Genomic DNA, 17,070 nt, shown 5'->3' with positions numbered 1-17,070 from the left:
AGATGGGTGGAGAAAATGTGGCTCTCCAGTTAAATTAGCTTTGAAAATATATCAGTGTTTCAGTTTAAAAGTTTCATCTAATGTCAGTATACACACTCAGCGAAAAACTTCAGTATAGTTTTAGCAAGCCATGCTGCTATTAGTCATGGTATCTAATAATTAAGCTTAGTCATGTTGAAGAGACAGGCTACATACAAAGCCTAGAGTACCTTTCTTCCATGAAGTTTTAGACACATTTTAATTCATTAGCTAGTTCACAGATATCTGTTTCAGTATGGTACAAAAATTTGCTACTAATGCATTTTACAATGCTGAATGGAAGAAGGACTGAAGAGCATTTTGTAGACCAAGTGCTCGTGTAATACCTTTGCTCCAATTTAGAGCTGTGTTAACTAAATTATTAGGCACTAGTTTATAATAAAAAACCACAATACCTAAAAGGATTTTCTTCCTCTTGGCCAAGCTGAAGAAGCCAGCTGATTCTTGTTCTACTGGGAACACTCAGCACTTGATATGAATTTTTATATCTCAGGGTCAGTCCAGTGGGGATATTTCTGACACCTCTTAAGAAAAATTCTAAAACTGTTTCTCACCCTCACTCACTCACAGGTGACCAATGAAAAGCATAAGCCATTTCTGGTGCCTTGGACATTGTTCACAGGATCAAAAGGCCACTTCTGGTTGTGAAATTCTGGAGACTGAAATGTTGCTGTATATTTCAGGACATGAGGTTATGCTTCGCTAAAACTTCATCTTGGAAGTAAATATTCAGAACCTGAAAGAAAAACAGGTGACTACTAAGAAAAGTGACCTAAGTTATTCTAAACGATTATACGTATTTTTTAATTCCCGCAAAAATGAATCCTCATATGTTCCTCATTTAACTTCCCTGATTTAGCATGACCATATGCATTTAATAAGGAGGTTGCACTGTAAAAATAAAGAGCAAGCATAGAAACCTCCTGTTATCTCTTTTTGCTCTCACTTTTAAAGTACATCTCTCTTACATATTTTTAATGTATTTTCTCATTCATCACAAGAGAGGACTCATGGATGAAACTGGGAGCAGAGCTTGGCCTGAAATCATAGATGTTGATTTCACAGAGGTATCTTAGCTGCATTTAGAATTTGCATTTGGGATCAAAATTACACAATATCCTTTTACTGAAACATATTTCATAGTTGCTTTGCTTGCTGTCAGTCAGTTCTCAACTCCTAATCATCAGGATTCAAGCAAGGAGTGTCATTAGTAACATTGTGAAAAAATACTACAATAAGACCTTTTAGAAATAAACTTCAAATAAAAGAATCTTATCACCAGAAAAGTCCTGCTAACTGCATGTATAATTTTCCTGCATAATGGCCTCACAAATGTCTCATGTCAAGCCCCAGAATCCAAAAAATTCATAGTCCAATATTCTGACACTTTGTATTCGAATTTAAGTTTCATAATCCCCTTCTCTTCCTCTCACACACGTGCTATCACACTCACCTACTCACACAGTCATGCACACTCACATATACATTGCACTACTTTACAATCAAAGAGCAAATATTCTTTGAAAATGTTCTTTACCTGAAACACAGGTGGAATGGTTATATTTCTTTCAGATGTTGAGAAGAGGTGTTTTGTTAATGTGGGGGTTTTTAATTATTTTTTTTAATCAGCAGATGTTCTCTCATTGTCAGGGTTGCATTCAGATTTCTAAAGTTTGAATTGTTCTTTGAGGTTTAAAGGGAGAGACTTAATTGGAAACAGAATTCAGTTTCTGTCCCATAATCAGGCTATAGGTCCCACCATCATTAGTACCACGTCTGTGTGCCATAGGATCTCCCAGTACCAAAGATCCGATTGGAATTGGACATAGACGTGCAAGTCCATTTTTATCAGTTAACCTCAAGACATCAGAGTGTACTTCAGAGTTTATGCTTATTTCCAGTTGTTTTTTTTCCCAGTTGTACACCTCTTGCAGAAGACCAAATGACTTTGGTTTTTTATGGTGCTTGATGGTAAAAGAGTGGCATCAAAATACCCTTGACATCTTTGAGCTGCGAGGTGATTGTATAGAAAGGAAGTGCTCTGCCAGCTTTTTAAAGAAAGAGCCTTGGAGCCAGATCTGTTGTCAAACTGTAGCCTAACATTTCTATGCCTATGAAACAAGATCGACAAGCAACGTAGTTCCTGGTTTCATGTCCCATATTTTTGATTTGTTACCCATGTCATTGAGTCCTACCAGAGGACAAGGACATCATTGTGTCAGGTACTGTACAAATAAGGAATAAAAAGATGGGTTTGTCTCTTAAAGTAATTCAACATGTGGCTTTCTTCATTCTGTAGAAATCACCTACCAATGATTTTTTTTCATGCTTCCTGAAGTGACTAGGGTTTTAAATAACTCTCTGCTTTCACCTGACTGTCTGTCTCTTTTCCAAATCCTGCCTGAGTCTCCTAATCAGTAGGAACTTGACCATCCTTCATTATCTTTTTCTTTAGATGCTGCCCTCATTCTTCTTTTCCTTTGTCTTTGCATATTCCCCCTTGGATTACAGTTTCAGAAAGCTCCAGTCTAGTTGAATTTTTGAAGCAATTAATATATCAGACAATTGAAATACTTAAATAATTAAAATAAATTAATTAAAATACTAAAGTGATTACTTCTTTTCTGTTGTTAGTTTACCAAATATACCTCCTCACCAAGTTTTGATAATTTTATGTTGTGAAGTGCCAGATTGATGTATAAACATCAGCATTGTTAATGGCAAAATATTAATTTATCTGAATTGCAAATAATAGGTTCTTTCACTAAACTACAGCAAATAATGTAAAAGACATGCATATTCTTTGTGCATCAGCAGAGATATCACATCATTTGCCCCACTGATGGGGTGGTGAACACAACCTGGTTATATATGCCATAGTGTAACATCAAGTCTCTGGAAGAACAATGGGTAAGGGTAGCATGATTAGAATGCAATGGCCAGAAATACTAGGGATTCAAGTTTACTGCCTAGTAAATGCAATCATTTTGGAAACTTGGATTTTCCTAGTTCCACACATACACAGGATTGCCCTTTTTTTTTTTTCTTGATCAAATCTCTGCTATAACTCAAACACTTGTAAGAACTCACTTATCCAGCTTCTGACTGGATAGATATTTGAGAAGAATCATACAAATTGCTTTTTTCCAGTAAGTTGTAGAACAGGGTAGAAAGGTGCTGCTTCAGCCTATTCTAACTGTTTCCACACTAAACTAAAAATATTATCAGGTAGATTAAGGGTCACAAATAACGGAGAAAAGATAACTTACTTGTTTTAGATGCAAAATGGATATTAACTCTTGCTGTTCATATAAAGAAAAGCAAACATAGGGAAAGGAAGAGGAAAAATGAGAAAAGAACTGTACAAAACAAAGGTTTCTAACATGCATGCAAAGACTTCTCTTTCTCCCAAGACAGACCCACAGGCTGTGTGAATCTTCACAACTGCAGTAGAATTAACGGAGATATGCATGTTTACCACCAACAAAAACTCTTGATTCAAGAAGCCAAGTGAATATAGTTATTCTTTGAAGAATTATGCATTTAACGAAGCCATGCAAATCTCTAACAATGGTATAGGGTAGAGGAGTACAGGCTTGGTACGACAGGCCTCAATAGTGGAGACACAGGATGCAGTGTAAAGGAGTATAGGCATGGGATGGTAAGAGATGGGGCAGAGACTGACACTGGAGGACACGTGGCTATAAACGGCCCTCCAATAACCAGTTAAAGAAGAACAGACCTGCAGCTGGGAAAAGCTAGTTTTAGGGAACAAAGAGAACAAAAATAAAGTGTTTAACATAAGTAAAAACACTCCATATGTAGTAAGTTCAGATGTTACATGGAATTGCAGACCGCAGAAGAAAGATCACAGTGAAAAGCATGTTACCAAACATAAAAATGACCCAAAGCTTCTTCCTCACTCTGGAATATGAAAGCATTAACTTCAACATCATATTCCTCCCAGGGGAAGACTCAAGACACTGACATCTCACCACACCCATAGACTGAAGTCATTGACTTTGGGACCCAGGGGGGCAGTGGAAGAGTAAGTGTAAAATCTGAGGAAGGGGCAGGTGCCAGGAAGTTCTTGTACAGTACTTTTGACTATATTATTGTGATATTTTGTTTCTTACCTCTTTTTCTGTGTAATACTAATTAGACAGAAAATCTGAACTAATTCTGTGATTAGATTGTTAAGATTGCAATTACACTAACAACAAATCCTTGGCTTTATGTTTAAGATGTCTCATTTTTGCCTATAAGATTTTCAGCATAAAAGATGGAATGTTATCAGTTTCCTAGACACAAATTAATGGAAATAGTTACTTTGGAAACAAATTTCCAAGACACATATTAGGTTTTCCACCTCTTCAGTGTTTTCAGATCACAACAGTGTGCCTTTCCAGAAGATATACTTTCATCAAATGTAATGTATAAATTAATTAAACATAAGTTATTGGGTTGATTGAGTATTGGGTGATTCCACAAAATGTAGCAATAATAAACAGGATATCAGACTGTATGATCTACTGGTCTCATCTAACCTTAAATTCTATGAATTTTATATGGAAATGGTATGTGTTTCTGTAATGGGAACTCCATCTGCTTCTTCCGTGAACTCCTGTACTCTCCTGGGCTCCTGTAATGCAATCAGTTCAGCTTGAGTAACACCTGTGACTGCTGGAGTTCCACTGACTATACTGGGACTTGATGGCACCATAAAGCTGTGGGCTTTGATCCACAGATTGTATTCTTGTAAGAAAAATTTTATAATACCATTGATTTATTAAAAAAAAAAAAAAAGGAAATGAGATTGAAAAAAAAATTTATTTTAAACTGTATTTTTCTCTAGATTTCCCCAGTCTACTTAGAGCTAAATGTAGGTAAAGGGGAATTATGTGTAAGCTCAGGTGTTTCTGAAAAAGTTTATTATTTGTTGCATTCTCATCCTTTTAACATATTTATTTATTATCTTATTGGTCAATTTTTTTTTTGCTTTGTTACAAGGTTAAAAATCCCATATACAAAGCAATGATAAACAAGCTGGTACAAGGTTTTGTTGTTTTTTTGTGGTTTTTTTTTTTTCTTCAGAGAGATCTTTTCAGACTACTCCTTGATGTTTAGAAAACAGATGGTATTTAATAAGTTAAACTCTAATTGCAATCAAGAGTGAATGATGATCAAATTTAAAATTAAATTATGTTTGCAGAAGTATCCTGATGTCTTGTTTTGCAAAAGATTATATTTCTTCCTTGTTAAAATCCTAGCGTTAATCAATGACGGTTGAATGTGTATGCTATTAAGTTTTACATTATTTTTGAATTCTCCTCAGCTGAAAAGAGTATACTGTGGAATACGAATTGAGAAAGAAGGTTAATCTAAAAATTGTGCATCTACTGTAAATGTAGTTTTCATGTGGCTATAAAATTCCATATGGAATTTAGAGGCACTGTTCTGAGATTAGTATCATGATGGCAGTAGTTGACACAGGCTCATCTGTTCCCAATCTAACAGAAGAAAGAGCGAATCTGAGTTAATGCATTCAGTCTAAAAGGGAGTTGCTGACAAAACTAAAAGAGATAATATCCACGCTACTTGTGACACAGAATTAAATTTAGTGTTTGTAGGAAAACTTCGTAGGCCATACTTTTTGCCAGCTACAATGGGTTGCTTATTTTCCAGAGAATGTCACAAAAATGACTATTGAACTAGAGAATCCTCTGTTCTGTTACCTAGGCTATCTTCTGTCCATAGCTGTTTCATTTCATTTTTTCTAAATCATCTATGATGGATGTTCATATCCATTCTGCGTAGCCTCTGAATATTTCTAGCAGTGGCAATTCTGTGATTTTCTGCTAGAATCTAATTATTTGACTGTCTGTTTTGAAAGTTTATTGGCTGTTTCATTCTGTTAAATTGAACCTGTTTTCTCAGCTGCATTTTTTTTATTCTTAACTCCCTTCTGACATTCAAAGCAGCATAGGAAAATGCTATGTAACTGCAGAGATCAGCAAAGGGAAGAGAGAAAATTGAGCACGTGCTTCTTTTTTCTCATGATAATATAAAGGAGATTTGGAGAGCAGAACATACAGTTCAATTTAATAGAAGAGAAGAACTGAGATCAGGAAATGGAGACAAATCATACCTGAAAACTTTGCGACCAGATAGGCAACAGGTAGGATTACATATTAGAAATACTAATCAAATGAAATCTTAGTAAATGTGAATGGAGAGATTCAAACTGTTAAAATCTGTATTTTGGTGTCCCTTTTTGATGAAACATCTTCATTTATAAATCCTAAAAAACACTGTGAGAAAAGAAGTCTCTTATCCAACTGAAGAATGTATTTGACTGATATCTCCAAGTAATTATTTGTGGTTTAATGAGTGGGATGCATAGCTATGTGGAAACATACATTAGTTAAGCTGCTTTGCATAAAAGTTCTGTGTGCTTATTAGAAATAGAGCTTTGTAAAGGTTCAAGGATGACTTCCTGTCAACATCCCCAATAAAGGCACATGGACATGTCGAGGGACACCTGTGAGTCACACTGCTTCTGAATCTAGCAAAAACACATACATTAGGAGATGGAAGGGGAGACTAGTAACACACAGAGGTGCAGTGGGTTAGCCTTGGCCAGCAGCCAGAAGCCCAGCCAGCTGCTCACTCACTCCCCCTCCTCAAACAGGAAGGGGGGCAGAAAATAGGATGGAAAAGCTTGTGGGTTGAGATAAAGACAAAGAGATCACTTACCAGTTACTGTTATGGGCAAAACAGACTCACCTTGGGGAAAATTAAATTAATTGCCAAATAAAATAGATTTTGGTAGTGAGAAACAAAAAAAAAATTAAAACTACACTTCCCCCCAAACACTTTTTTCCAGCCTCAACTTCTCTCCTTCATTCCCGACTCCTCCACCTCCTCCCTGCCAAGAGCAAATGTCGGAATGGAGGGTTGTGGTCAGTCCTCTCACAGCTCCTCTCTGCCACTCCTTCCTCCTCACGCTTTTCTCCTTCTCCTGCGTGGGGTCCTCTCCACGGGCTTCAATCCTTTAGGATAAACCTGCTCCACTGTGGTCTGTCCAGGGCCTGCAGGGGATCCCTGCTGGGGTGCCTGGAGCACCTCCTCCCCCTCTCCCCTCGGTGCTCGCGGGGCTGTTTCTGACGCTTTTCCCCTCACCCCTCGCTGCCGGGCAGCGTTTTGCCCTCTCTTACCCAGGCTTTCCCCGAGGCGCCGCCATCGTGGCTGTGGGGCTCAGCCGTGCCCTGCGCTGGGGCCGTTGGAGCCGGCTGGAACCGGCTGTGTCCGGCTCGGGGCAGCCCCGGCCTCTCCTCACAGAGGCCGCCCTGCAGCCTCCTGCCAGCGCCTGAGCACCTGCACCCAATGCAAGGGGTATGGGTTTAACTTTAGGTTAAAAGTTTTTTATTCTGTCCATGAGAAGAGGCAGGACCACCAAGGCTTCTGCTGAGCTGAGCAGAGAAGCAATGCAAAGCAGTAAACCTCCTGGTAGCAGCTTTGCTTCTAGATCTCAAATGGTGAGTTTAGGTGTCTAATTAAATATTCTTAAAGGGTATGGTGGAATAAAAAATATGAGCAGATTAACTAAATACAGACAGAAATGAGGAGGAATGCCTCTGAGAGAAATGCTATCCTGCTGGGTGTTCTGACTCCAGAGACAACGAAGGAAGCTGCTTTGCGACTATTGGAGACATGAGAAATACATTGCAGTAATAAAGTAGAAATAATAATGAAATAGGTCTGTTCCATGACAGTTCACTAATTTTTATTGTTGTTATGAACACAGAATAATTACTTTTGAAGATCTTCTCATCTTAACCATCTTTAAAGTTGTTGATATTTGTTTTTACAGTGACATTTTCATCTATGTTCTCAAAATCCACATCTTAAAAAAAAAAAAAAAATCTCATTTAGAAACATTAAAAAACCCTAGCTACTGTAGAGTAAGTAGCTAGGGACTTAACCACCTGTTTTGATAGTCAGAGGCTTCTTTATTGTGTGGCTGCAGATGCAAGAGTGACTTTGAAGGTAGCTGGCACTGGAGCTGGAATAAAGACAGAGAAATAAGTTTTTCCCATGGTACCAATTGGCCATTACCTCTCTTTGATTTGAGGTTAGGTAGGGACTTTTCTGCTCAGTCAAAGTATCTGTCAAGAAGATGTACACTTTAAGCAGCGTGAGAGAAGAGCTGGCCGGCATACTGATGTAAATGTAGCGCACAGTACCTTTCTAGTAGCTGTGAAATAGAAACCCTCCTTTGTTCCAGTCGTGACATTTTCCAAGTGTTTTGCAGCACTTTTGGGAGGGACACTGATTATGAGCTCTACTAACTTCCAGAACTGTTATGAAAATGCATATACTAGAAGCAGGAGAAGGCTACTCCTGCTAAAAGGCCAGGACCATTTAAAGACAATGTTGCATTGCCATCTGCTCCACAGTTCTGGTTCCTGTGTGAAATCAAAGGCAAAGTAAACTTGTGCTTTAAATTCTGCTTCACTACAAGTCTTTTTAGCAATGAGACTTGGAGCTTAAATTGCAAATAACTCTTTTCCCATTTCTGAAGCTGTAACCCAGTGAATAAGGAACTTGGCTATTCTCCACCTAGTCCACAGTGAAGAGTGTGTTATTCAAAATGAAGCTGTGACACCCATTTGTAAGACATAAAAATAGTTACTGCTGCACTCATGCAAACAGAGGAAGTATGCACTTGTATTTTTGTGAACCTTTATCTTAAAATGTATGCATTACTGTCCACTCATTTATGTTTGTATAATTGTGCTTTTATTTCAAGAAATCATAGTCTTGAGTCATAGGGCTTGGTATTTTCCAGTAGAAGAAGCAGAGATGGCTGAAAAATTCAGGTAGAACTCTGTCCAGTTTGAAAACACCAAGTATTCAAAATAAAAACATTTTTACAGGAAATTTTGCAACCTGGAGAATGTTATCGAGGTAAATGAAAATATTAGGGGAAGAAAAAAATAGCTTGATTTTTCATTCCTAGAAATACCTTAGTTACTTTTAAATATTCAGAATGCAGACCTTAAAATCTTTACTTTAAATTGTTAACAGAACACTTCAATCTAGATTGAGAACTTTGTGAATAGAACTATGGAAAATAGATACTAGTGTTGTGCTAGAACAAAGGAATGGGAAAAATCTCTATAGTGGAAGCGAATTATGCTCAATATAAAAATATTTAGAAAATTATTAATTACTCAGGAGAACACTGCTCCAAGAGGTCTATCATGATTATAGATGGGTTTTTTTGTTTGGTTGGTTGGTTTGGGTTTTGGTTTTTTTTGAAGTAGATTATAATATTCTAGAATTACATGGCTTCTCTATAATAAACAGTTAATACTTGTTATACTAATGAATGAAATTATCAGAGATGCACTGCACCTGCTCTTTGTAGCATTCTTTTTCCTTAGGGAATATACAGTCATCCAAAATGCTAAGAACAGTCTCTAAGTCATGTTTTCTGCAATAGCTAGGCTTTAAAAAGTTGATCAAATTATTTTCATTAAAGATGGACCAGGACAGTAAACAATTTCTAAGTATTGAGAAAGCTGCAAATGTAATCTAGCATTATGGCTGTAAACTTGTGTAATATACATGGTTAACTTTTTTTTCCTTACTTGATCACATGTTAAACTTCTTTTATGCATGCTTTTTGATATTGGCTGAGTCAGTATCTTCCATAGTTTCTTCTCATATTTGTTTTACTTTGTTTAGCTGATATAGTACAAATGCACTGGTCAGCACTTTAATTGGGAAAAAAGAAAGTTCATAATGATGCAACCAATACTGGGGTATTGTAAAACTAAGAATTCCAAGCTTCACATTAAAGTTTTGATTCAGATATTTCTTGGGTAAACCTACTAATTTCAAAGAAGCACAGGTAAATGGAGAGTAACTGCTTAGCAGATCTATTTAAAAAAAAAACAACACAAAAACAAAAAAAATCTACTAAAATGTTTCATGCATGAAAGAACAGCTTGGGGAAAGAAACGTAAGAGAGAGAAGAAAGACACTGTACATGCAAATATCTTCTTCTGAACCATTCTGAACTTCTATGTAAATCAAAAAAATAGAAGTCTGAGTAAAAAATGAAAATATGTATCATGACTTGTTTCAGTATTTCAGTGCCTCTGAAGCTGCTTCTGCTGTCTAAAGAGGAATAGAGAATGTATCACATTTCTGTTTTCATGATTGCTAGATGGAGTACCTCATGATTCCCATCTCTTTTCCAGCCATTTGAATCTGTGTGGTACATTATCAGAATTATATAACTACGGCATATCCTAGGGACACATAAAATAAGACTACAATGAAACTCAAACAGTTTATCTCATCTACAGTCTTCCCTGATATGGGCTCATCGGTATCGTAAGCAGGTCTAGATGGACATCCCTGAGAGATAGCTGAGCTCAGGTAAATCAGCACAGGCTGCAAAGTACCTGCCTGAGGTATATCGACAATCATTCCTGTGGGAGATGATGTCAGTTCAGATGAACAAAGATTGACATGAAGCTAGTACTTTCGTCAATGAATGCAGAAACACTTGCTTTTGATAAGAAATATTGTGGGTTTTCATTATGTGAAACTCTTGCTGCTTCAGTTTCCGACTTGATTCATGGCTGGAGCAAACCTGGGAACAGGAAGCATTCCCAGAGAAGGTGATTCCCAATCCAAGATGTACAGGCACAGCAGTTCTTCAAAACATTACAGCCAGGATTTTCCAAACTGATCACTCATCTGTTAGGAATCTCAATATGAATTAAGGAAGCTTGATCTTTAGCAGGAAATAAATATATATACCTGAAGAATCCTCCCCTTTGTGCCAGCTATTGATCATAATCAGCTTTGGAAAAGTCTGTTCTAAAAATCCTCTAAACAACATTCCAGAGTCGAAAACTGAAATCCTGTAGCTGTGGTTTTTTTCCTATTTATTGGGTTGAAACTCAGCCTCAGAATACTAATAAACATTGCAAAAGGAATTTTTCAGTAAACTACATACTATGCTAACAAGTATGCATCCTGCTGATAAAATCTTGTAACAAGTTGCATTACATGGATCTATTTATTATTTATTGCTTTGGAAGCCATTCTTCTAGAGAAGGTCACTAACAGCTGGCTGTATTAATCTGTGCATATTAGTTGCCGTTAATGGTGTCAATGATGTATAGCCTCATCTTTTTGGATTTTTCTGACAAACTATAATTAAGGCCTCAGTTTCTATCTTACGGGAATAATGATCAGAACACAAGTCAATAGCAGTACAAGTAATATTAAAACCAGCAGTTTCTCACATTTGAGCTGCTGATAAACTAATTAACTTAGTCTAATGTATGGTTCTGCAGCCACCAGGTTGTGGCTCCAATGATATTCGAATGCAATCTTAAACTGAGGTTCCTGCATATCACCACCAATGGGACTGCAGTGGAAAGTTTTCTGGGCAATCTCAATTATCAGTTATTGGCCAAAGAATTACATCTGTACTACTAAAGATGACACTGCTAAGTTGTCTTGAGACCAAGCTCAGCCACATCTTGCTGTGCCTGGATGCTGGAGCCTTTGTTGTCTACTGGACTAGAGTTCCCACTTGCAGAACCCCTTCCTCATCTGGGAGTTTGGAGCCTTCTTTTTGTGACTTTTTCAAGATATTCAAAGGTCTTGTTTGGTTTTATATGAAGCTCAGGGATAAGGGACTTTGGCTAGTGCTGTGTTGCAGAAAAGTTGTATAAGAAACACAGTATGACTGATAGTACAAAGCATGCATGTTTTGCAGGTCTAAAATTTTTCACAATATAAACATACTGTCAAACAAGAACAAAACTCTCAGTATTTATATTTCATAAGTCTTTTATTGCTTCAGCATCATAAAATAACAACCCTATGCAAATGAAACAAAACCATGCAAACTTAGTTGTTTTAGCTGTTCGCTGACATCTAATTTATTTATATGCATAAATTAAGCCTGATTAGGCTGCGGACAAAGGTGCTCAGACACATCTAGTGTTTTCTGGTTCCGAATTATATCTTAAAAGTAAATATTTTGAATATATGCTTATATGCAACTCTAAGTTCACATTCAGTAGTAGCTTTTCTGCCTGTGTCATGGTCTGTTGCACAGTGTACCTTATCGGATGAATTCCAATTGGCCAGGGATTACTCATGTTAAACAGTCTATAAAAAAGTCTGTGATATAAGTCATAGTCCTGGAACATTTATAAGGCAGCAGGAAAGTTTTATGTGCAGGGTGATAAAATGAATCTGTTTGCTGGAACATCTCTTATTATTTTATTCAGATGTAATTCTAGTCTACTTCTGCAGAATATTCCCAATAGCGTAGAGCTGATATTAGAGCCAACTCCTGAAATCTTATTTCTCCCACCTGAACTAATAGCAAACTAGCCATAACTAAGGCATTCTCAGTAGAGCGAAATTGCATGGAAAAAAAAGATAACTTTCTGACATTTTGTTTTAGATTACAAATTAAAGCTAAGGTAACTGGAGTATATTTTCTTTTTCATTCAACTGTGCAGTAACAGCAACTAATGGTATATGTCTATGCATATGTGCATATGTTCTCCCTCAAAACTCACAAGCAAATTCTCGAAAAATGTTCACTTGTACATAATTCAGGGATGATTTCCTCTACTGCTACAGTTACTGACTGAAACTTCAGGTTCAGCGCTACACAGGAGACTAAGCCTATGATCATGACAATCCATTTCAGTCTAAGACTTTCTAGCTTGTCTGGCACTGATATGCCATCATTGTTGCTTTGTGCGTGCATCAGCATCTGACTGATACTGTAACACCAGCTCAGAAACTAACATTGTACACATTTAGTGTATTATGCTTTAAAGACTTTAGCCGTTGGTGGATTTCTGTAAAATGCTGATAGAGTCAACGCTGATACTGTCTTATATTGTTGGAAAGGGCTGAGACAGCACATTTAAATCCAAAGATACAACTCAGTTATAGCCTAGGAACATTCTTTTTATCAAATCACAATTTTATGCTTCTTTCCATTCTTTCCTTTTCTTCTTCAATCTATGTGACTTGGTTTGCTTTGTCCTCAGAACCCATCTCTTCCCTCTTGGTATTCTAGAGTAGATTAAATTTGGAGTTACTGGTATGACTTCCCTATAAGAAAGTACCATTGGAAATCATATACCTGGGGATCTAATTAGACTAATTTGAGGAGTGTTAAAGCCAGCCAAGTATTTCAGCTCTTCTGAGTCACAGCAAGATTCATTTTCCAAGATCTATTACTAAACGGGTATTAATGGTTCCTTGTGCTGCTGAAGCTTGGTCACTTGACAGGCTTAATATTCTGCTGGAAGCGGTTGGGTGTCATTCCAAGTCCCTGCCCATCAGATAAATATATTTGTCCATGTATGTCCTTTTCCAAAGACTGAATAATAATATAGAAATGCGAAGAGGGACTGTTGGATGCCGGGTCACCTAATACCTTTCTGTTAAGAGGTAATTCATTCAAGTCTGGAAAGCAATTTATCTTCAGAAATTATGTTCAGATGTTATTTGGTATGTGTTCAAGATGATTTAGGCTTACCCTTTTCATAAGTATTCACTAGCGGAGTCTGAAGCTCTATATTCTTGGCAACAGCAGTTGCAGTTTGCCTTGGTTTGCAGATTTCTTTACTTATTTTCCCTTCTGCTTGCTATCATCTCACATCACTTTTATTCAAACTCTTCTTAGATAAGCTATCAGCAGGTACCAGGGCCATGTAGAAAACATGACCTGCTTACAAATTACATCTCATCCTGTGTAGATGTATTCTTTTGACACTACGGAGTACACAGAATAAGACCTTTCTATTTACCTCAGGGACCAGCAATGTCTGCTGAGAAAACAGATGTAAAGAAGTGAAAGGATTCAAATACTTTGTAGAAATGCCTCACGCCCAGTTTGAAGCCAGGGAATCTTTCATGCTGCCATCTCTGCTGCCATCGCAGTGCTCTAGCAGTGTACATCTAATCTCAGGTGATGGGGCTCAGGCTAAATGAACTCTCTCCCACCAAAATTACGAACCCAAATTCAGGGTTCCCTAGCAGACAGGAATGAGGGCGTGGAGTCTGTCTGGCAGGGTGAAGGCTGTAAATTAGGGAGGATCCAATTCAGAATATCCCCCTGGTATCTAATGGGGGCTGTGGGGACAAGGCACAAGGCCACCAGGGCGGCGCGGGATGGGATGGGGTTGGGGTCCGGGTGCTGCCCAGCTCGATGAGGCCCAGGGCTGGGCAGGGGCAGGGGCAGGGCTGCGGTGGGGCCAGGCCCGAGGCCTGGGCTGGCAGCAGCCCCCAGAAGGCCTCCTCCTGCCTGCCCATCCCCGTGCAGCCGCCCTTCCAAGATATCCTCAGGCCTGGGGCCTGTTTGCTACAGGAAACTCCTGTCCTGACCCAGGCACCACCTCCTGCTGCTGAGGTGCTGCCCTGCTCGGCAGCCTGCGAGCAGGCCTGTACTCCAGGCTGAGACAGCTGTCTCCTGGGTGTGTCCCCATCCACCCCAGAGCTGGCAGTGTGGTGCCAGGCTGGGAAACCCCACGGTGCTCTGGAGCTAAGCTGCTACTGGAAAGGGGAGACGGGGGCTGGAGCATAATCAAAACAGCTCAGGAATGACTGATCTCGGTCATTCCCAGCTGCAAAGCTTTCTGCCAAGACAGGTGACTGAACCTGAAACCTTTAAATTTTCCAGATAACGAGCTCATAGCTGAGCTATTTTATGCGTATTGTGGGGCTGCTAGTTCTCACATTGGCTGAATTTGTGGTATCGGTCACTTCATTTTTTTGCAGGCATTTTCTTGAATAGTGTTTCAGTTTGCTAGCAAGCCTTTTCTAAGCATGTGGTTTCCTTGACAAGTTGCTTATGTGTGTTCTGAGAGAGATTCCTGCCTCTTTTTTGTATTCGTGGAATCAACAAAGAATTGGAATTATTCATGAGACTGTATTTCCTTGACAAGATTTTATTCTCTTCAGATGAGCGACTCACTGCCCTTGTTGTGGTTTAGCCCCAGTCAGCAATTAAGCACCACACAGCCACTCGCTCACCCTCCCCCACCTGGTGGCATGGGGGAGAGAATCGGAAGAGCAAAAGTAAGAAAACTCGTGGGCTGAGATAAGAACAGTTTAATAATCAGAACAAAATAATAATAATAAATTGTAATGCGAAGGAAAACAACAAGAAAGCGAGAGAGGAACAAAACCCAAGGGGAAAAAAAAAAGTGATGCAACCATTCACCACCTGCCAACCAATGCCCAGCCAGTCCCCGAGCAGTGATCGCTGCCCCCTGCCAACTCCCCCCAGTTTCTATACTGAGCATGACGTCATATGGTATGGAATAGCCCTTTGGCCAGTTTGGATCAACTATCTTGGCTGTGCCCCCTCCCAGTTTCTTGTGCACCTGGCAGAGCATGGGAAGCTGAGAAGTCCTTGACTAGTGTAAACATTACTTAGCAACAACTAAAACATCAGTGTGTTATCAATATTATTCTCATACTAAAATCCAAAACACAGCACTATAGCAGCTACTAGGAAGAAAATTAACGCTATCCCAGCCGAAACCAGGACAGTCCTGTATCCAAAAGAAGTCTCATTTCTCTGACGAAAAGTAACTCTTCAAAGTCCAAAGTAATGTATCTGGAGTTTATACTGGAATCTACAGTATCTGTCTTTTTTGTAGTCTTATGCAAGAGTTATATAAGGAAAGGTTTTTTCTCATAAGGCATTACAACACCTATGACATTGCTCTTTACAAGCAGCAATGTTAAAGGAAAGAGTATTCTGTCCAAACCCATTTATTTACTCACTGGAGATGACCTATAATGGGAGAGTATCTTTTATTAGCCTTTTTAAAAAACAAATAAATTTGTAAGTGATGAATCTTTTGCATCAGTGACTACAGATTTGGAGAAAATATCATATATAATCTGGGTCAAATAAATATATTTTTTTCCTTCTCCAAAACTGCTGTGTTCACACACAGCTAAAACCTCTGTAAATTATTCCATATTCTCTAGACAGTGTAAGCATGATTGTTGCTTCAGACTTCTGTAAAACTAGTGTAACATCTTTGACTTCAGTGGAATTACCATTGATTTATATAGGTTCATTTAAATTCAAAACAGTCTTGTAAGTAATGTGTACATTTTGTAATTATGGGGTGCATACTGAAATTTCCTTTTTCTTCAGAAAAAGTTCCCTCTTAAAGTATCACTTAAAGAAACAGTGGAATTTAATGGGGTATACAAAATTAATTTGCCATGGTGTGTACATTACAAGGATTTATTATCATTTTATAATACTACTGACTACATTATATTGTAATGCATATTGTTTTTCTTTTTTTACAGACATTAAAATACGTGGGGTTTGATTTTGTTTTTCCAGCAAGTGCATCACTCTATCATAGTAATAATAAAATTTAGGACAGATTGTGATATTTCACATAGTTACACAAAGCTGGAACAATCCTGCTGAGGCAATGGAATTGCCTGAGATTAACAGAAATTTAAATGTTGATTGGCTCTAGATATACAACAGTGAAGCTGAGATTACTCTCTAATTTTAACAAATAGGGAATTTACTTTAGTCAGGTGTGATACATTCTGATGACTGATCTAGTTATGCATGCAATTCCTATTAAAAAAAATCCACATGTACCTAGTATGATTTTAAATTCCCTTTCTGGGCTAAGACTACCATTGATAAAGAATTTTTTAGAAAATATTTGCACAAACTTCTGCTAGCTGTACACAAGACTACTCTTTTCATGATCCAAGCTGATGAAAAGGCATGGCACGAAGCTGAAGTAAATATACCTAGCATTTATATGGGTTTATTAACATATTAGCTCAAATGTAGTGAACACTAATCACATCCACATAACAATCAGTGATGTCAAGGACTGGGCAGAATGGGTAATTAACCTGTTTGAAGCATGGCAGACCAAGACTGGATCCAGGAAAGCTTAAAATCTTTTC

The sequence above is a fragment of the Ciconia boyciana genome, chromosome 1 (assembly GCF_034638445.1).
Source record: "Ciconia boyciana chromosome 1, ASM3463844v1, whole genome shotgun sequence".
NCBI classification, from domain to species: Eukaryota; Metazoa; Chordata; class Aves; order Ciconiiformes; family Ciconiidae; genus Ciconia; species Ciconia boyciana.
This window is presented reverse-complemented; position numbering follows the sequence as displayed.